This window comes from Elephantulus edwardii, unplaced genomic scaffold (assembly GCF_000299155.1).
Source record: "Elephantulus edwardii isolate Elephantulus edwardi_28Jun2011 unplaced genomic scaffold, EleEdw1.0 scaffold00008, whole genome shotgun sequence".
Lineage (NCBI taxonomy): Eukaryota > Metazoa > Chordata > Mammalia > Macroscelidea > Macroscelididae > Elephantulus > Elephantulus edwardii.
The window spans coordinates 14,767,962-14,790,386 of record NW_006399758.1 but is presented as its reverse complement, the minus strand read 5'-3'; the positions used below and the strand labels follow the sequence as shown (position 1 = coordinate 14,790,386).

The window sequence follows — 22,425 nt, the reverse complement described above, 5'->3', positions numbered from 1 at the left end:
AGAAATATAAGGAGGATTTGAGTGACTATTTTTTTTTCTTCTCTTTTTTAACTATGGCAGAACTCTTCTAAGGTCTATTTGAAAGAATAAATGCAAAAATGACAATTTTACTTCTTTTTGGCAAGAAGTAAGGGTGAGCATCTGGTGCAACTATACATCAGATGGCTTATAAATCCATAAAAATGTGAAGATTAACTGTTGACCCTGTGTTGACATTGGTTTAACTACCTATGGGGCAATGAGAGATCCCATACAGACACAACTTACTGAAAAACTGAGCACATATTAAGTGAAACCAAACAAATTAATAATTTAAGAATAGATTATTCAATTTCTAAACAAAAGTAGATACCATTTAAGATAAAATTATTCATTAAAATATATAGGTGAGTCAGAAGAGAATCTTGAATAGCTTATGGGAGGTAAATTTCTGAATTAATTTTTTGTCAAGACAGCATTTGGTTAGTGAGGAAAATGTAATGTATCGGGGACTGCCAAAAGAGCAAACAAATCTGTGTTGGACGAAGTGCAACCAGCCTCCTGCTCAGACGCATGGGTATGGAAATGCCGACTTATATGTTGAACATATGTTGTCAGGAATATCCAGTCCATGGCATCATGGACGTCATGCTGGGAATAGTAGACTGTCAGTGAAAGAGAGGAAGGCCCTCAGCAAGATGGGTTGGCACAGTGACTGTAACTGTGGACTTGAACGCAGCTAAATTGTGAGGATAGCTTAAGATTCACTGCTGTTGGTTACAGCGTCACTAAGGAGTTTCCTGATGATACCTAACAACATTTGCCAGTAGTCCTTGTTGTTATGTGGAGTCAGAACTAACTTGTAGCTGACCCTCCAGCAGGTTTTCGAAGACATTTGGAAAAAATAAGTTGATACATTGATTATATATTTAGAAATTTTCTGAATCAGAGATGAAGAGAAATTTTTAAAATAGTACGAGGTTATAAATTAGGAGATTGTGATAATTTCTGTCTCCTGATCTGTTTACTAGTTTTCAGTTGTAAGAATATTTTTTAGTGTTTTCAACTGAAAAATTATTGAGATATATTATGTATTTTTAATAAGTATTTAAACAGTGATATGTTAGAAAATACATACACATACAGTGCATGTGTGTTCTCGAGTCTGTTGCTGTTATTGTTATATACTGTCAAGTTGGAATCAACTCATAGCTGAACTTCTCGAAGGCTTCAGAGGCTGAAAATAGCATGGGAGGAGATTGTGTGTCTTTCTTCTTCAGAGCAGTTGTTGGATTTGGGTCATCTGCCTTTGGGCTAGCAGTATAATTCCTTAACACTAAGCCACCAGAGCTCCCTCTCAATTCTTTCAAAATGGTTGTGTATTATATAGATTGGTGGTGTCACAGGTAAGTGCTTATTTGCATAAAGGCCAGAGGTTCAAACCTATAAGCTACTCCAGGAGAAAGCTGTGGTAGTTTGCTTCCAGAAGATTTACAGCCTCGGGAGCCCTTACAGGCAGTTCTGCTCAGTCCTATGGGGTGGCTATGAGTCAGAATTGACTTGCTACAGTGGGTTTGGTATATATGATAGAGGATTCCCTGAGTGATACTATTCCATTCCTAGCCAAGACGCACTCAGAGGAGCCTCAGAAGGCAGGCCTGGAAATCTGCTTCTGAAAGGTCATAACCTTGGAAGCCCTTGGGAACAGTTCTTCTCTCCACCAATGAGTCACCATAACCAGAATTGACTCCAGGGCAGCTAATAACCACATATTTAATACGCTCTCTCTTGGTGGTTTGAACAATTTGCAAATGGCCAGTGACCAAAAACTTTGTGGTTGGAACCTATCCAGTGTCACCAGGAGCTAAAATGCTTGGCAATTTCATTGTGTAAAGTTTATACTGTCACAAAACCCTGTGGCGTAGTTGTGCTCTATAACACACAAGATCACTGTGAACAGGAATTGACTCAGTGGCACAAGATAATGACAGTAGATCTAATCCATCGACTGCTGAGTCGCTAGCTGGGGGACTAGAGAAGAAACTCAGTGATCCTTAGTCCCAGAACTGTATCTGTCAGCACAAAACAGAGGCACTTATTTAAATTAGGTTTATAGTATCTACTCAAAACTGTGATGATACATGATCCTTTTACAGGAAGTAATTCTACTTTCTGAATCTATTCTAAGAAAATAGAGTTGCACATAGATGTTGACTTGAGATAATAATCATACTTTAGAAATGTGTTCTAAGGGGGGGTGTGTGTATACATACACACACACACACACACACACATAAACTCATCCTACTTAATATCTTTGTATCGCAAAGAGATAAGCCCTATTACTATCTCTATTTAATAGATAAATCAATTGACGGGGAAAATCCTTATCCACAACCATACAGGTACTCAGTGACACATCCTAACCCAGATTTGACATTTTCCAGAAATCCATTCCTCCCACACGCTATTACTCCCATAGAGTGTTCTTCTTCTTTTTTTTTTTTTTAAAAAAAAAAAAGCAAAACACAGAGAAATTCTGGTGGTCTAATGGCAAGAAGCTGCGCTGCAACCCCTAAGGCATGCAGTTCAAGGCCTCCAGCAGTTTGGTGGGAGAAGGATGGGCAATCTCCTCCCCTGCGATGAACTGCCACTGAACCACCCCCACCACCAAGAGTCTGCTGTGGGTTGATTCTGACTTTATGGTACAGATCAACAACAGATTAATAATGAAATAAATTATGATACATCCTCAGTTGAAAATAGTTTTATAACTACTTGTTGCATATATGTAGTGGAACTGTTCAAGGTCTCTTTCAAGTTAAAAAGTAAGCTATAAAACACAAGATGGCCTAAACATTAAAATTTATGGTGTATTAAAAAGAAATGGAAAGATACATGTTTAAACTCACTCATTCACTCGTTCTCTTGGCAAGTCGGAACCTCATTTGGTTTTCTGAGGCTATAAATCACATGGAAAGATATTGCTCATCTTTCTCTCATGAAGCTGCTGGTGGTTTCAGACAGCTAGAGGAGCACACCTCAAAGTTAGCAGTGCAACAGCCTATGAACTATGCCACCAGAGCTCTCAGATGTTTAAAAGCCACCTACATAATACAATGTGTGATCTCAGTTCAGATCCACCCTCCACTCTGTAGGAGAAAGATGGGTCATCCTCCTGCATGATATACACCCTCTGAAAATCCACTGAAGACTTTATCCACTGAAACTAGATTCTGTTCTGACTGGACAGCATACAACAACCACCTAACATTCTGTAGTCTGTAGGCAGGTGCTCTGCTTCGCTCTCTGGCGGTATGAATGCCCCAGGGACTCCACAGGAAGAGGATGGGATGTCTCCTCCTGTGTGGTTTATAGCCTTGGAAACCCAATGGAGGATCACCTATGAAGCCACCCTAACAGGCTGGAAATGAGTTTTTAATAATATGATAATGTATGTAAATACTAAAGTGCTGCTGATGGGGCTTTTTGATGATGACTTTGTAAGTGCAGTTCCTCTGTGATACTTCAAAACTGATAAGCCCATAGCATACTCTAATCTCCTTTGTTCTTTCTTTCATTCAACAGTAGTAAATATTTGTTAAGTATGAGGCACAATGTTGATGTGAATGTCACCATAACTAAAGCAAGACCCCTCTCCTCAAAAGCTGGAAAAGGAATAGGCAGTAGACACTGTGTAAATAAAATATCATTTCATGCAGTGAAGAAAATAAAGTAGTAATTGGGCAGATCACGAGAACATGGAGGCAGGATAATCTTTAGCTAAAATGATCAGAAAGAATTACCTGTTGGAAGGAAAACCAGCAGGCAACAATATGATAGCAAGTATAGAAAGAAGTCCTTAGATGGGATTGTGTTTTGTTTTTTCAAGAAACAAGGTGATATAATTAACATTTATGTAACAAATAACATAGTTGAAAGATACACAAATCTAACTTTAGTTGATTTGAAAAGATAAATAGACTTCTTCACAGTAATAGGAGACTTAATAATAGAATTAGGAAGGATTATTTCTTTTATGAGTACAGGATATGTTGGGATGCCAGTGGGAAATGCTTCAGTAGAAAGGAGAGATATATGATATGCCAAAGACTAGAAGCATTAGAGAAGTCCTTGGATGAGCACGAGAGAGTGGGATCCAGAGCCCAACTTCCCAAACTGGCGGGTAGGTGAGATTTGGTGAGAAGAGGCTTTCTCCACTGTACATTCATGGTGTCATGATTTTCCCTTTTCCTCTCTCTGTCCTCAGCTGCATAAAGCCTTAGGCCAATAGCCAGAATTTACTCATTTGAATGTTAAACCTCTAACACAGTTTGGTAAAGAAAAGGTTCATTTGTATTGTTTTACATTTATAGTATAAAATTAGCCCTACCTCTTTTATAATTTTTTCTAAAATTAATTTTATATAAAAATATAAACGACAATATACCGTCCTAGAAGTAATTTACAGTAATGGAATGCTAAACATTTATATTATCCTTTGTAAAGTCATACTTTCAAAATTTATAGGGAGAGGTATGCTATGAAATGATAACATGATTCCAGGTAGGTCCATTAAAAAGGAAGAAAATGTTTTTCTACTATAAATTTTACCAAAATATAAAAATAGAATTTTTTTATATAAAGAAACCTCTACATAATAGGATTATAATTGGGTTATTATGTTTTCTTTATAATCAGAAAATATTGAATATAATAATAGACTCTGCTATTCTAACATGAGTCAAATTACTAACTACATTTATTTGATTTGTTTTATCCCTGTTCTAGAAGTACAAGAGTTTGAACAAAAGACTTCATCTTTTCATGAAGGGCTCATTTTCCTATCTGTAAAATGGGATGATAATCAATATTCACCTCATAAGGTCAATGACTAGGGAGGATAGAAGGAGAATTGATGCCTTTGAGCTGTGGTGCTGGAAAAGAGTATTGAATGTACCATGGACTGCCAAGAAAACGAACAGATTAATCCTGGAGAGGCTTACATCAGGCTGCTCCTTGGAGGCAAGGCTTCTGGGGCTTTGTCTGACATACTTTGGACATGTTGTAAGGAGGGACAGGTCCTTGGAGAGGGATATCATGCTTGGGAGGATGGAGGGACAGCGCAGGAGGGGAAGACCCTCTATGAGGTGGATTGCTTCAGTGACTGGGTAATCGGGCTGGGTGTGTCAGAGACAGTGTGATTGCCACAGGATAGAGCAGGGTTTAGGGCTGTTGTACATAGGGTCAGTATGAGTTGCAAGCGACTCGATGGCACATAACAACAACAAGGTCAATGAAAAGATTAAATTAATCTTCATTTAATTAGTAAAGTACATGGAGATACCACTGATAATAGAAAATACTACAGACGTCTAAGCTGTTAATATTTGTTGAGCATGCTCTCTGTATAAAGCACTAACTTAGTAGCAACTAGTTCTTCTCACATGCCAAGTCTTGGCATGGGATTAATATTAATAACAGTGTTAAGAAAATAATGACCACTGTACAATGTATAAAACATTTTCCCCAAAAGTGTTGAATTTGACCCTCAGTTACCACTGTAAGCTTAGTTTTATTTTTATCTCCAATTTACACATAAATTGGAGTTAATTAATGTGGCCAGGATGCTTGGTTTCTACTGTTGTTAGATGGCACTGAGTTGGGTACAGCAGAATAACAGAATTAAACCTTGTTCTATCCTGGGCCATATTGATCATCTCTGACAGACTTGAGCCGGTGGTTATAGTCACTGTATCAATCGACCTGCTTGTGGGTCTTACTCTCTTTCCACTGACCTACTTTTCCATAGCATGATGTGCATTGCCTAGCAACATGCCCAAAATATGAGAGACAACGCTTTGCTATCTTTGCCCCCAAGGAGCATTCTGGCTGCACTTTCCCCAAGACATTTCTGTTGGTTCTTTGATAGTGACTGGAATATTCAGTACTAATCTTCAATGCCACAGTTCAAAGGCATCAGTTCTTTTCCTGTCATCCTTATTTATAGAACAGGTCTCATATGTGTAGCAAGTGATTGAATGTTCCTTTTTTAAGTAATAGTAAATCTGAGGCTGAAGCACAAGTTTCCTGACTCAAATATTATTGCACAAAACCTTTTCTTTTGCTGTATCACCAAAGATGACCATTCCTTGTTAGCAGCATAAAGAAATTGAATAGTATCTTTGCATATGACATTGTAAAGAGCTATGCAATACTGTCTAGCCCAAAATGACTGAATAGTGTTTTCCTAATAGAATTTTCATTTCTCATCATGTTATGTAAACATTAATTACTCAACAGCATAAAACCCCTTTTGGAAATGTTTCACGATGTTGTTGTTAAGTGACTGAGTTGACTCTATAAACAACAGACCTGAACCTTGTCCTGTCCACACCCTCCTCAGAAATGTCTGCTGTGCTCAAGCCCATTGTTACAGTCACTGGGTCAGTCCATCTTGTTAAAGGTCATCTTCTCATCCTCTCACCCTCCACTTTTCCCAGCATGGTGTCTCTTTTCAAAGATCGACCCTTGTCATGTCCAAAGTCTATAATATTTGCCTCTAAGAAGTTCCCTGGTTATACTGCCTCCATGACAGACTTGTTTATTCTCTTGGCAGTTCATGGAGTATTGAGTACTCCTCTCCAACAAAGTAACTCAAAAACATTGTTTCTTCTGTCATCCTAATTCATTGCCTAACTTTAAGGTGCAAAGGAAGTGACTGAAAAAACTATCACTTGGTTTGGGCCCTTCTTAGTCTTTTAATTTATGTTATTGTTTGTTAGCATTTTGGGGAGGTCTTTGAAAGTTAATTTTTCCCAATGAAACATGTCTTTGGATTTCTTGACTGCTGTTACTATGAGTTTTGATTGTGGGTGGAAGTACAATGAAATCATTGACAACTTCAGTCTTTTCTCCATTTAGCATGATATTGCATATTGGTAAAGTGGTGAGGATTGTTGTTTTCTCAATACTGAAAAGTAATCGATATTGAAGGCTGTAGTTTTTTTATCTTCTACCACCAGGGCTGCAAGTGCTCTTTGTTTTCTGGAAGCAAGCTTGTGTCATCTACATAGGAGAGTTACAAATTATGGATGGATGGATGGATAGATAGATAGATAGATAGATAGATAGATAGATAGATGATAGACATATACTTATATATTTCTGTTGTTCAGTATGCAGAAATATTATTGTATTTACTCCTAAACTACATGAAAAGATACTGTTTCATGATATAATTTTTAATTTTAGTTAGTATACATTTCATAAAACTAGTATAATTATGTTTCCTGGTTCCTATCTTCTAGATATTATGCTTTTCAGTATAGACAGACAGGGGAAACATATTCTGTGTCTTTAGGGGGCCCAGACACTGAGCGAGGTGGTGGTGGGGGGGGTGGATAAAAGAGCCATTGTCTTCGAGTATGATATCCACAATGGTGGAGATGAGAGTGAAGATTTTAGTAGGTTAGCAAAAGCCCTAAAGAGGGTGACAAACTTTTGAGTGGTCGAAAAATTTCTTCCCTAGAAAGTAAAATTGGGCTGAGAAAGCATGGCATTCTACGAACTGAGTTTAAGTGTTTTGAAAACAGAAGAATATATGTATGTATAGCACTCAAGATTTCAGAGAACAGAAAAACAGACAAGGAGGCCCAGAGCATAAAAGGGTTTGCCCATGATGCTGAGATTTTATGGTGAATGCCAAGAGTAATGATTAAAGAATTTTTTGCATTGCCGCTGAGATGAATTAGATTGGAGAGTCAAGAGAATCCGTAATCTAGATGAGAAATCACCAGGGCCTTTCTGTGGGAACAGCAAGATGTGAAAACTGTTAAGAACACAGTCTGGATAGGATTGAGAAATATTTTCAGCTGGGGGTCAGGAAATGGGAATCTTAGTTTCTGGCTTGAGCAACAGGGTGTTCCTTTTCGAGATAGAAAACTCCTGAGAATGACCGGGTTTTGGAAGGAAGGTGTAGAATTTGGTTTTGAGCAGTTGAATGTGAAGTGTGTGTTGGATGTGCAAGTCCTGTTTGTGCAGGTTTGAAGCTTGGGATAAAGGATTGAATGGGAAATTGGTTGAGATTTCCAAGGAAGATGTCTACCAAAAAATTATTCACAGCTTCCTGTTGTGAAATTTTAGTTTGGAAAACTATAAATAAATATTAAAGATTCTTGGTTTAGAAAATGACTATGTAAAGTTAAGTAATCATTTTTATTTTTTTTCATTTTATAATGGTTTGCTTACAAAGTTCATAGACCTTGTGTTTTACACTATTTTTCTTTCACATTGTGTTTCATACAAGCATTCCCATGCATTATGTTTTATAAAATCAATCATCATTGGACTTTGCCCATCATTACCCTGAAAGTGATCATTTTTATTGTCAGAAGATTGATACCAAACTTTCAGTGACATAGTCTTTCTTTTGCAACGTCTCTGTATTCTCATTGGGAGCTCTGATGGTCTTGTTGTACTGTTAACACAAGGGTGGTGACTCTCTGGTGATTTGAATCCATCCATGGCTCTAAAGGGGAAAACATGGAAAATTTCCTCTTGTATGGTTTACAGTCTTGGAAACCCAGCAGAGGGTCAGCTTTGAAGCACTTCTGACTCACAAGCAGCACATTTCAAGTTTTTTCTTTTTCTGATGGAAGAAGCAATTGGAAGGTAATGTGGAATAGAGAAAGTTTCAGAATAAAAGAGATCTGGGGTCAGTGCTGGCTCCAGACTCATCTATGGACTTAGCTCAGAACATGGCACCAGGCTTCTGCAATGGGAACGAGGTGGTGAAGGTTAAGAGACTACAGAATCTTTAAACAGAACTGGCTTTGACAAGCACTGTGGCAATTGGACAATTAAAACAGACATTCGGAGGGAGGGGGGAGAAGAACAAACTGGGGAAGAGGTTAGAGAGAATGGTACAGCAATGAAGGAATGAAAACCCAAAATCCCTGTAAATGTTCATTAATACTAATAAAATTTAATAATAAAAAAAAAAGAGACTACAGAATCTGAATCCCCAGTCCAGTGCCTGCCTCATGGGGACACTATAACAAATGGTAGCCCCTTTCCCTTCTTGTTAAAAAGAAATGGCATGTCAACCCTTCAATCATTGGCAAGCTGCTGTCAGTTTATTTAAAAATATTGTTAAATTGGCCTGCTGGTGTCATATATGACAGATTTTTAGTTTAGACTAGGAGCCTTGATTTTGACAGGTGTTCGCTAATCTTTAGTGTAGATGAGAATAACTACTTTTTTTAAAGCTCAATTTTATTCAGTTGCCTTCATAGGAAGTTTGCTTAGTAGAGAAGGAAAGGAATTCAAGGTGCCCTTAATTTTTTTTTTTTTTTAGTTGAATAGTGCAAGGGAAGGGCTGTAACTTCAACTTCCCCCAAATGTGTTTAAGTTATAGTCCCCGGAGGCTTCTCCTCTTTCAGGGTGATTACAATAGAGCCTCTATCTAGCTTCAGCTCAGTTCAGTGTTCTAACAGCATTTCTAAGGGAAGACTTTCCAAATCCTGGATTCTTCCCACTAAAAACTATATTCCCCCTTCTTTGCGAGGCAAGTTGGAGGCTGGACATGGGGAGAGGATGTTGATTTTGATCAATGTCATTTCGGTAAACTTGTTCACTTCTTCTAAAATAACTAAGAAGTATCTTCTGATGCTGGTTTTTATTAGAAACCATTCTAAGATAGCATCTTCTTCAAGTGGTAAAACTGTATTATTTGTTTTAACCATGTATTAATTCACTATGACTGGACTTAGAGATGTTTCTATGGGGCAAATAAAAAGAACATACAAAAATGCTACAGATGTGAAAAATATGATTTCCACCCCACTGCCCTTCTAAAGTAGTAATTATAATATTTGCTGCTTGTGGCCATAGTGTCAACCCTAAAACATAGCAACCATATGTCTAATATGACAAAATATTACATGGCCTGTTCTATCTTCATGAGTATCAGCATGTTGGAGGCCATCATTGTGGCTGTTACTGTGTCTCCTCATGTAGGGCTTAGCTTTCAGCACTGAGGAGTAAGTCTTTCATTGATATTTTTTTGAAGTAGATTGTCAGGCCTTTCTTCCTCGTGTGTCTTGGTCTAGGACCTCCGCTGAAAGCTGTTCACTGTATCCTAGTGTTTGAATCCCAGTGGCTTACCTTCCAGCCTCCTAGCAACAATCCTGTTGCTGGAAGATCACAGACAGAAAGATGAATAGTGGAATGATAATATTTACTTTCTTTTGAATAAAAGATGTCCTGACTTTTAAATCTCAAAGATTAATAATTCTCCTCTTAATCATGTATCTACTTAAATTTTCACAAGTAGACTGTAATTGGTCAAAGTCTTATGGAGATGTTCAGGATGAGCTATTTCAAAATCTGAGGGGAAATTTAGAACTTTTGAGATGAGAAGCAAATAAATTTCATAAAGTTATTTTTAGAGATAATAATAAGATTAAGATATCTCTGTCCTCAAGTAGTTTCAATCTGTAGGGGCTTTCGATAAGAAAAGGGCTTTGACTCATACCCTATTTAAAGCAGGACACTCTGTCTGATCTTGTGCGATTCCCACAATCTCCACGTGTGTGGCTTCAGGCCATTGTTGCAATCACTGTGTCAGTCCATCTCACAGAGGGTCTTCTCTCAGCACTGATGAGTAAAGTGGGAGAGTGAATTTAGAGTTCTTTTTAAAACCACCACCTGAAAGATGAATAGGATCTCACAAAGCTGAATGCAGAGGGCTTTGGGAAAGAATGTTCCAAGCAGACAAAATAGAATTAACAAGGTTTAGAGATCTGAGAGGTTAAAAATATCAGGTAAGGAAAGTATAATAAAGACAAACTGTGGAGATAAATATATACTAAGGAGAAGACCCTCAACAAGACAGATTAACATGGTGACTGAAAGAATGGGCTTGTCAGAAATCATGAGGATGGCGCTGGATAGGGCAAGACTCTGTGGTTCATAAGGTCACTAAGCCAGAGTTGGCCCAACAGCACATAGTAACAGCAAAGAAGTAAAGACAAGTTTGTCCAAATATATATTCTTCACAAAGATTGTTCTTGTAAAAAAATCTCCTGAGCAACAACTATGCAGCAAGCATTATTTTAGAGTCTTAAAATGTTGTTGTTGTGGTTGTTATCGTTGAATGCCATCAAGTAGAGTACAATTCATAGCAGACCCATGAATAACAGACCCTGAACCCTGTCATGTTCTGTGTCTCCTCATCATCTCTGACATACTTGAAGTCATTGCCGTAGTCAGTGTGTCATGTCAGTCTAGCTGGTTGGGATCTTCCTCTCTTTTGCTGACCCTCAACCTTTCCAAGTAGGAGACAACCCTTTCCACAGAATATTCTCTCCTAGTAACATGTCCAAAGTATGAGAGATGAAGCTTCACCATCTTTACCTCCAAGGCGCATGCATACTGGCTCCCTTGCGCCCCTCCTCCCCCCCAAGATATACCTGTTTGTCATTCTGGCAGTTCATGACTTTCACAATTTCTCCCCTGCTAAATCCCATAATCCAACAAAGTATTGAGATGTCCCCGAGTGAAACAAATGGATAACATACTTGGCTGCCAACCAAAAGGTTAGATGTTCAAGTTCACCCAGAGCAGTAAGTTAAAAGGTAACACAGGTGAGCAATTGACATAAAAGGTCTTATTATGTTGTTGTTGAGTGGAAGCAGAAAGTAGATTACAAACAACATGTTTTACCAGCTTTACAGGCTTCTCATACTAGAATATATCATTGTTGTTTACTGTCAAATCAGGACCAACTCATAGCTGACCATCCAGCAGGCTGCCCCGCCAGACAGTAAATCACATAGGAGTCGATTGCCCAGATTTCTCTTGTAGAGCAGCTGGCAGATTCAAACCACTTGCCTTTGGATTGGCAATGAAATTCCTTACCACTAGGCCACCAGAGTATCCTAGAATATAGACTATGTTTAAAACTTTAAAAAAGGTCTCAGTCTTCGCTGCCGCTGCCGCTGCCACTGTCTCCACACTCACTCACTCTCCCGCCGCCGCTCTCCTCTCGGTCGCCATGGAAGAAGAGATCGCAGCCCTGGGTCATCGACAAAGGGTCTGGCATGTGCAAGGCCGGCTTCACGCACTATGACGCCCCCCCGGCGCGGTCTTCCCGTCGATCATGGGGCACCCCCGCCACCAGGACGGAATGGTGGGCATGGGCCAGTAGGACTCGTACGTGGGCGACAAGGCGCAGAGCAAGCGGGGCATCCTGACACTCAAGTACCCAATGGAGCAGGGCATCGTCACCAACTGGGACGACATTGAGAAGACCCTGCACCACACCTTCTACAGCGAGCTGCGCATGGCCCCCTGCACCACACTTTCTACAGAGTGCTGCTGACCTAGGCCAACCGCAGGCGAGAAGATGACCCAGATCATGTTCAGACCTTCAACACACCTGCCATGTACGTGGCCATCCAGGCCGTGCAGGCGCTGTACACCTCGGGCCACACCACGCGCATCGTCATGGGCTCTGGGAACACGTCACCCACACGGTGCCCATCTGCGAGGGCTGTGGCTGCTCTGGACCTGGGGGGCTGCAACCTGACCTCACGAAGATCCTCACTGAGCTCCTCACTGAGCGCGGCTACAGCTTCACCAGCACGGCTGAGCACGAGATCATGCGTGACATCAAGGAGAAGCTGTGCCACGTGGCGCTGGACTTGGAGCAAGAGATGGCCACCGCTGCCACCTCGTCCTCACTGGAGAAGAGCTACGAGCTGCCCGCCGGCCAGGTCATCACCATCGGCTCTTCCAGCCATCCTCCCTGGGGATGGAGTCATGCGGCATCCACAAGCCCACCTTCAGCTTCATCATCAAGTGTGACGTGGACATCAGGAAGGACCTCGACGCCAACACCGTGCTGTCAGGCGGACCACCATGGACCCAGGCATCGCCGACAGTATGCAGGAGATCACGGCACTGGCGCCCAGCACCGTGAAGATCAAGGTCATTGCACCCCTGAACTCAAGTCTCTGTGTGGATCGGTGGCTCCACCCTGGCCTCGCTGTCCACCTTCCAGCAGATGTGCATCAGCAAACAGGAGTACGACGAGTCGGGCCCCTCCATCATCCTCTGCAAATGCTTCTAAAGAACTGCCGGCAGGTGCCCGCTTGCATGAGCTCCTCCGAGGGCGGCTGCCCCCACACCTCATGCTAGCTTCTGAAACTGGAAGAAGCCTTTGAAAAGAATTGTCCTTGAAGCCTGTATCTCAAAATCAGCACCGGAGCTAGACCTTGTTGCTGATCAGACCGTGTATCACCTTGCCTGTTCCCTCAGTCTATGTGTAATACCGTGTACATATCTTTGATTTCAATCCTTAGCTCCTGTGACCCGGCCACTCGTGGCCAGAGTGCAGGATGACACGGCGTGGAGAAGGGTGTTGACTCAGTGAGGATCCGCCTCCCTGACCTCGTGGTCTGCAGGGTATTCATGGCAGAACTGATGGCTCCAGGACCCCCAGAGGCTGCAGGCTGGGAGCGGTGGTCTTGACCACTGGCCTCACCCCACGGGGTTGGAAAAATCTGAGCCTTAGGACCTGATTTCCTTTCTTAGCTGTTTCCCGCTAGATCCCAGTGGGTGTTACTTGCCTTGAGTTTGAAGACGATTTGCATTGAAACCTGTAAATTGTATTCATCCTCTTAATTTATGTAAGGTTTTTGTACACAATTCTCAACTCTAGAGATGACAGATTTTGGTTTTTCTGCTGTCATGTGCGAGCATTAGGCCCCAGCAACACTGCCTCATGTAAGAATAAAGTGCTGCAGTGAATGAAAACAAACAAACAAACAACAACAAAAAAAACAATTTTAAAAAAATGGGTAAATTAGTTATGAATGGGAGAAGAAGGAGGCTGATCATAGGATGGCAACAGTGGTTACCTGAGGGATGGGATTGAGAGTTACTTCTTATTTGTCAATCTATGTAGACATTTGGATTGACTCAATGACTGGAGTAATGGGGGTAGAGGTCTCAGAGACATTGAAACTGACTCAAGACAGAGCAAGGTTCAGAGCTGTTGAACATAGAGTCACTCTGGATTGCAAGCAACTCAATGGCATATAGTAACCACAACAAATAACATAAATAGATGGATATATGGACAGATGAACAGCTGGACAGCTGGATAGATGGATGATAGAAAAATCTGTATACATACATTTTTTCTGTATTTCCTGAGTCCTCTGTGTATGTTTATAACTTAACAATTATAATCAGGAAAATAATATACAGATCAATACACTTTGACAAAATAACTGATTTCTAAACACTTCCTTGACAATTGTGATGAAGTCATTAATTTCTGATTGGATCATTGTTATTTCATAATTAAAGCTTATGAATAGAATTATCTGAAAGATTGCATCCCGCATCATCTATGTGTTTTTACCCAATGTTAAAAAATAAATAGGAAGGGGGGAAAAACATAGGAAATGGTCTCTGCTTTTAAAGAGTTTATCTTCTGGTGGGACACACCAAGTTATCTGCACAACTCTCTGTGAACACATAGCTCCCTAACACATCAGCTCTCAATAACTGAAGTGACTATTATCCAGACAAGAACCCCATGATAGATGTTGGGCTGTTAACTGAAAGGTCATCAGTTCAAATCAGCCAGCTGCTCTGCCAGAGAAAGATGGATAGTCTTCGAAACCTGATGGAGGGTTGCCATGAGTTGGGATCAGTAAGTAGTTCGTGGTTATGGTTTGGTTATCCGAACAGTGACCTATGGAGAATATCAGGGATAGAGAAAGAAGAAGAAGAAGGAAGCAGTAAAAGATTAGCAGGAATATTGCCTTGAAGGTAAGGAGGTATTCTGTCAAGCAGCAGACACAACTATCAAAGAGGAACCCGGTGAAAGGAATAGAGACCAAGCCAATGACGCTCCTCTGGTAAGAAGATAAGCTGGCTTATGATGGGATGTAAATGATAGATGGGTACATATGGCATATGGTAAGTAAGGCTGGGATCATAGTTGTTGTTATGTACTTTCGAGTCACCTGTGATTCTTTACGACCCTAGGTACAACAGCCCTATACCCTGCCCAATCCTGTGCCAATCTTTTTGTCTCTGACACACCTACTCCCATTACCTCAGTCACTGAAACAATCCATCTGATCGAAGATAAAGGCTTGTAATACTTGACTATGGGGTTTTTAATATGATCCAAATAGACATATATTAAGTTTTCCAATTTAAGACATTTATCCAGCCCTTTCTAATTTAAAAATAGAGCATCAGATAGAGACAGAAGGAAAATGCATTACCTACTCCCAGGAAGTTTATATCCCATGTTGGAGTTTATATTCTTGGGTAGAGTAAAACCTACTTCAGAAGAAGTGTATCTGAGTGTCATATACAGGGTGGCTTAAAAGACAGGCTAGAAGCATGATGAATTCTCTTTTTCATTCACATGGAATTCTTTTACAAGAATCCTAGTATTTCCACTGTGAGAAAAACACAGTAAAATTTACATGTACCTTTTGTGTTTACGGAATCTTAATGGCAAAACCTGCATCTCATTTTGCATGCTTTGTCTATACAGTGCCTAGTATGTAAGTCAGGTGTTTGAGAAAATGAATGAAACCATAGAGAACATGTGTCTTGCATTATTTCCTATGTATATTTGCAGTGACTTTATAACACGCAGTTATACCACATAATCATGGCAATTGTTAGAGGCTATCGAGTCAAGTAACCTTGCCCTGTCCTGTGCCATCATTATAATTCCTGCTACTCTCAAGCCCGTGATCATAGTCACTGTGTCAATATGTATTATGTGTGTGTATGAGAATATACTAGCATATCATAATAATATATAGGGGGTTTTTCTGAGTAATATATAAATAAAATATGATTATTTATAGCTCTGAGTATTTCTTTATGGGGAAGAGTGGTGATTTCATTGGAATTGATACTATGAGGGTAGATAACACTTTTTATGGGTTACATCTCAACATCAAGACAATGAAAGCCCTCACTATTGAACTAATAGGCTACATTATGATAGATGGAAAAAGGATTGAAGTTGTTAATGACTTCGTTGTACTTGGCTTTGTAGTCAACATCCATGGTAACAGCAGTCAAGATATCAAAAGCCATGTTGCACTGGGGCAGTCTGCTGTTAAGGATCTCTCCAAAGGGCTAACAAACAAGGATATCACTTTAAAGACTAAGGTGAATCTGATCCAAGCCATGCGTTGTTTGGGTTTTTGGAGGCGTGGGGTTCTTTTCCCCACTTGCTTCATAGGCATCTGAAAGTTGGACAGTGAATAGGGAAGACCAAAGAAGAAGCAGTGCCTTTGAATTATGATGATGGCAAAGAGTTTTGAATATTCCACAGACTGCCAAAAGAACAAACTGGCCTTGGAGGATTGCAACCAGAGTGCTCCTTAGTGGTACAGATGGTGAAATTTCACCTCCCATGCTTTGTACATATTGTCAGGAGGGGGTCAGTATTTGGAAGGAGACATCGTGGTGGGAAAGGTGGAGAGTCAACAAGATGGTGTGACACTGTGACTACCTCACAAAGGGCTCAAGCATGCTGGGAGTGAGTGACAATGGCTCAGGACAGAGCATGGTTCAGATTGGTGATTCCTCAGCCTGGTGTGAGTTGTAGTTAACTCAATAGCGGCTACCAACATTCCTTTCAGGCACCCAGCTTTTCCCCTCCTATTAAACACACAGAGATTTGGGACCCACCAAGGCTTCTCAATATGGAAGAAGTTTGCCTAATAGGTCATTTCGTACTAAGACTGTTTTAAGTTGCCCTCTGGTTACTACAACCATAGTGACCTTATATATATTATGTAAATTAATAAAATATTCCCTATCTTATTGGATCTGCACAGCCCTGTGTTTGGTGCTGTTTTTGTGGCTCTTGTACCTTCTCGCTTTGGGATCATCTTCTAACATGATATTGTTGTCATCCATAATTTTTGTGTTTGTTTTTAATGATGGGCAAGAGGTCCAAGGGTGATATTGATTTTATAAAACAATGCATTAGAATGATTGTTATGAAACACAGTGTACATGAAGAATAGTGTGAAAAACAGTGTATACAAACTCTGTAAGCAAAGCAATTTTTAAAAATCCATAATTTTTTATTGGCTCATTTTTAGAGGCTGTCACCTGGGACAGCCTCCACCCGGCTCTTCTGGGCTTCACCGTTGGTTCCTCCATGTCTTGGTGCCTTTGGCTTAGACATTCCTCTAGGTCGCATAGCCCTGGTGTACAACTTGCCGTACCACGGTCACTTGTGGTTGCTGTGAGGCTGAACACTGTGACACTGATATATCAAATGCATTAATGGTTGACTACCGAAAGCGGACAGAGAGTGGGGTGGAGCTCCCCAATTAAAACAAGCTTGGAAGCAGGAGTGGTATCCACTTCCATAATAGCTTGCCTCCGGAAACCCTATGAACGTGGAGAGAGGATGAAAGGCACTCAAGCGTCGAGGACTCTCCTTCATAGTGTCGTTATGAGTTGCCTGCGACTCGACGGCACTTAAAATCAACAACAATTTTTAGAAGTAGATTTCACACCCTTTCTTCCTAAGTCTGCTGTAAGATAGAAATGCTACTGAAACCTGCTGACTGTTGGTGAACCTGCTGGCATTTAAAATACCAGCAGCATAAAAACACATAAGCCACCACAGTATGGAGAAAAAAAAACAAAAGATAGATGGGCAGTGGGCAAGGAATTGAGATAAATTACTTTCTGTCTCCTAAAGACCTGGTCTTAAAAAAAAGAACAATCCAAGAGATCATTTCCTGTGATAGAATTTCAAATCCATTGATACTTAGACCAGCAGTGAAATCTTTTGAGTAAAACACTCCTCCAATCCTCACTTCTTAAGTGGGGCTGACAGTGAAGGAAGGTGATGAAGGAATCTTCCTGTAGCTCACAGGGAACTTTTTAAGAAGTGCTTACGTCCAGCCCTGCAAACTTCCTTTCGTTTCTGGAGTGAATAATAACTGTATGTCAGGAAAAGTCAGCTTGGGTGATTTATTTTGATTAATGCACTAAAATGGTTTTATTGAACCTGAAATATTCTGAGCTACAAATTATTTTATGTAAAGATGAGAGTTTTGTTGTGTTTTTTTTTTCTGTTACAACATTATCTGGCTATTTAAGGAAACTAAAATTAGTGAATCAGCCTCTTTTTTATGTTCAGATCTCCCTCTCTAAGAGCATTTAAAAGATTATGAAGTTTGTTAAATAAAAATAAATCTGTAGATGTGGAATGATGATTAGATATGGAATAGAACTTATACTTGCTGCAAATAATTTTAAAAGTAAAAAATTACTCCATAAAAAAAGTATCTTAAAATATGACGTGTTTAAAATTCATTATTTTATATATGAAAAAGCTGAACTGTTTAAATTTACTGTTTTATATCTAGTTCATTATTTTGCATATTATCTAAATAGAAATATTTCAGTGTAAATTGAGGTTTCTACTTATGTTATGGGGGCTCTATTTACGTAGTGGTAAAGAGTTGCACTGTCAGCCTAAAGGTACATGGTTCAAATCCGTCAGCTGCTCCCATGAAGAAAGATGAACAGTTTCCTCCCTGCCTCTGAAAACCCACTGGCGGGTCGGCTATGAGTTAGTACTGACTCAATGGTACATAATAACAATAACAACAGTTAAATGTTGTCAGTAAATTGGTATATAATTTGTTTTCAGTGGCAACTACTGTTAAAAAGGCATTGCAGAAAAGGATAAAAAGATTTCCTTGTTTGGCTATTTTTCCATGTTTCTTGCAATAAGTTTACAATGAAAAAAAAGAAAGATTTTTTTTCATGAAGAAGTGATTCTTTACAGCAAGATAGAGCCAGTGTCACTATGAAAAGTTAGTCTTCAGTAGATATTCTCGGGAATAAGAGCAAGGCAAGTAGAGTTAGAATATTTTCTGTTGCCAGTGGCAGATTATGTTACAAAAATGATGAGCAAACCCACTAAACAGTTGAGAAATCAATTTAGTAGTAGATCAAAGGTTTGTGCTTAAGAGTAGTGCTGACTTTACATCCAGCGTGGTTGTAGTTAGGTGCTGTCAATCAACTTTGACTCCTGATCAACCTGGGAACAGCAGATCTGAACCTTGCTCTAACCTGAACCATCTTAATGATCTATGATAGGCTGGACTCCATTGTTACAGTCACTGTCCACACATCCCATTTAGGGTCCTCCTCTCTTTCTTTCACTGACATTCTGTATTTCCCAGCATAATGGCATTTTATAGGATGATATTTATGTCATATATATATATATACACACACACACACACACACACACACACATATATATTTATAAACATATATATTTATAAACATATATATATTTATAAACATATATATTTATGTTATATATATGATATGTATATACACACACATACTTGTATGTGTGCTTAGATTAATGCTCCACATAGAAATTATTTTGTGCATTAACATTTAATATTCTATCTCAAGCTATAGAGTTGGCTATAAGCCTTGTGTAGAGAGAGTCCCAGTGACTCCAAGTGCTAAGCACTTAACTGCTAACTGAAAAGTTGGCAGTTTGAATCCACCTAATGGCTCCATAAGGAGAGACCTGGCATCTGCTTCTGTAAAAATGGCAGCAAAGAAAATCCAGTGAGGAAGTGACCTCTTTGTCACATAGGCCTCCATGAGTTGAAAACAGTTCAATGATACCCCAAACCAGGAAGCCTTGTATGTGTATTAATCTTGTTGTAGGATAGCAAATACATGAACGTGCCTTGTGCTGCTATACAAAACATAAACTAAAGCAGAAAAGATCACTTTGCTAATAATTCACTCATGCATTTTATTTTGACAAGTGACATACAATACTTTAAAAAACAAAACAAAAAAACTAACACATACCTACCTTCAGAATGTATCCACATTACCCTCTTTCTTATTGCCGTCAAGCTGGAACTGACTCTTGGCTCACCCTCCCATGGGTTTTCAGAGGCTGTAAATTCCTCTGGAAGAGATTGCCTGTCTTTCTTCTGAGGAGCTACAGGTGGACCTGAACCACCAGAGAGGCTTTACAGCATGGCTTCTTGTGAACTATGCCACCAGGGTCTTTAGAATACTTTCATGTTGTTGTTGTTGTTGTTGTTGTTGTTGTTGTTGTTGTTGTTCTATACCATCGAATTGGAACCAACCCATAGCAGAGCCTCCAGCTGGTTTTCAGAGGCAGTTACTTGCATGGGAGGAGATTGCCTATCTTTCTCCCACAGAGCAGCTAGTGGCCTTGAACAGTGTGCCTTTGGGATTGCAGCACAGTTTCTTACCACTAGTAATAGTATTAATTTACATCTTTTAAAAATTAAATTATAAATAGTTATATCATTGGATCAGATGCACCATATGACAGAATTAGGAATTTTTACCTTTTTTTTTGCTTTTTACAGAAAATACAATATTTTTTAATTTATCTAGTTGTCTTATTGTGATCTGAATGAAAGTTTACTGAAAAATTGGCTTTCCATGCAACCATTCACTGGTATTTTCAAATAAAAAATCCAAATATGTTTTAAAAGCTCATTTTTTTTAAGTGTGGGGAGGATAGCATTAGTAAAACTTCCTTTTTCTTAGAGTACAATTTATATGTCTTATTTTTCAACCCTGTATTCTCTAAGAACAAACTTTCTTTATATTGGGTTCTGAAAGTGATACACCAATAATATTGTGTTATGATTCTTATTAGTAAATTTTATAAGAAAATTAGGTTAAAATGTTTAGAAAGTCTTGTTCTTTAACTCTTCCCCTTAATATGAATAAGTTTGGGATTCCTGGAAATTTTTATTTCATGATCTTAAATATTTACCATACCTACATACATAAGCCAGCCCGTAATTTAAGGACTTCAGTGTATTTGCTACCATCTGCAGGAACTTTCAGTAAAAATTATATTCTTTAGATACTTGACGAATGTTAGTAAAAGAAAAATCCAATTGAATCTGATTACTTTTGTTGAATTTGCTGATTCCACTGTTGAGTTTCTAGTATCATCTCCTAGTCTTTTAGCAAATGTGCTCATAATTCTAATTAATATCTCTCTTACTTAAATAACCTTTGATGGATATTGTAACATTTAGTATATTCAACTGCTATTTCTCTAAGTATAGCAGTTAAAAGTATTTGAACTCTCAAAAATATAAGGTTAGAATTTTCTTTTTTCTTTAACTTGTGAGATTTTGGAATATAGTTTTGCCATCATATTCTCATCCATATAGATTTTAATATTATTCACTTAAAGTAATGTTGGGCGCCAACCTTGTACTGTGAAGACAGTTTAGGGTAGAAATTTAAGGATACGTTTTTCCTGGGCTGTAGGAAATTTCTACCTTGCACGTCCCTAAATTGTCAAACAGCTTTAGGTCCATTTGAAACACTCCCTTGTCCTTCATGTCCTGCATCTGAGTCAGGGGTAATATGCACCTTTTTCTGCTTCATGGAAGTATTGTGGTGGGAACACAAGGGAAATGTGAAGGTCACCGAGCACAGCACAGCCAGACAGTGAGGACAGGTCCTGCACGCCAGGTGCTTCCCAGTGCAAAGAGCCCAACCTTGCTTTTCACATCCATAGTCTCCCAGGCTTGCCCCGCTCCCCTTAACAGGTGACTGAGCATCAGCCCATAAGCCCTTTAGTACATTGCTTCAAACTGCAGTGAGGGCTTAGGTGCAGCTTTGCAAAATGCAGAATCATATCATTCCACATCAGTGAATGTAACTACACAGGAGACTGATTAGACAGTCTTCTTACTGGAGATGAGTTTGCAAGCAAAAATCTGCCTCTGCAAATTTAAGAATCCATGAATCCAGAGATTAGATGTGACATTCCAAGGCTAATTGTCAGGTTTTAAAAGCAAGGATCTCCAGATCTTTCCTGTTGTCTTCTTCCTTGACCACTATATTCTCTCTGTAGCATTAGTACCTGACCACATTCAGGGTGTCCCCTGCAAAATGGGGCACGATGCTACCCCACTCTGCATCATCATCATGATCTGTTGTGGACTGGGCAGTTGTGATCCATCGTTTTCATCCGCAGTAGAACTTAGAAGTAGATCACCAAGCCTTTCTATTTTCCTCTTATGACCCTTGATTCATAAAGAAGCTCTACGGAACTCTAGGAATTAATTTTACCTAATTATTTTTAAAAAACTCAAAACTCAGTGCAGTCAAATCACTTCTGATTCACAGCGATATTCTGGTCTGTTACCAAGGCTGTAAATCACATGGGAGAGAATTTCCTTTTTTCTCCCTGGTCACTGTGGTGGATTTGAACTAGCAGAGACACTTTTTTTTTTTTTGGTAGGTTAGCTGTAGAGTTCGCTACAGACTATGCCACCAGTGTTTCTAATTTTTCCTTTCTCAGAGGAAGTTATA

The 22,425-nt window shown here is 39.4% G+C and overlaps 1 protein-coding gene and 1 pseudogene across 7 annotated transcripts in view; both read left to right on the top strand.

Annotated features, from left to right (window-relative positions):
- The window catches only part of EYA1 (eyes absent homolog 1 (Drosophila)), a 235,543-nt gene that overhangs the window by 177,124 nt on the left and 35,994 nt on the right, over positions 1–22,425 (top strand). The gene's annotated exons all lie outside the window — the stretch shown is intronic.
- Positions 12,038–13,114, top strand: LOC102874493 (annotated as a pseudogene).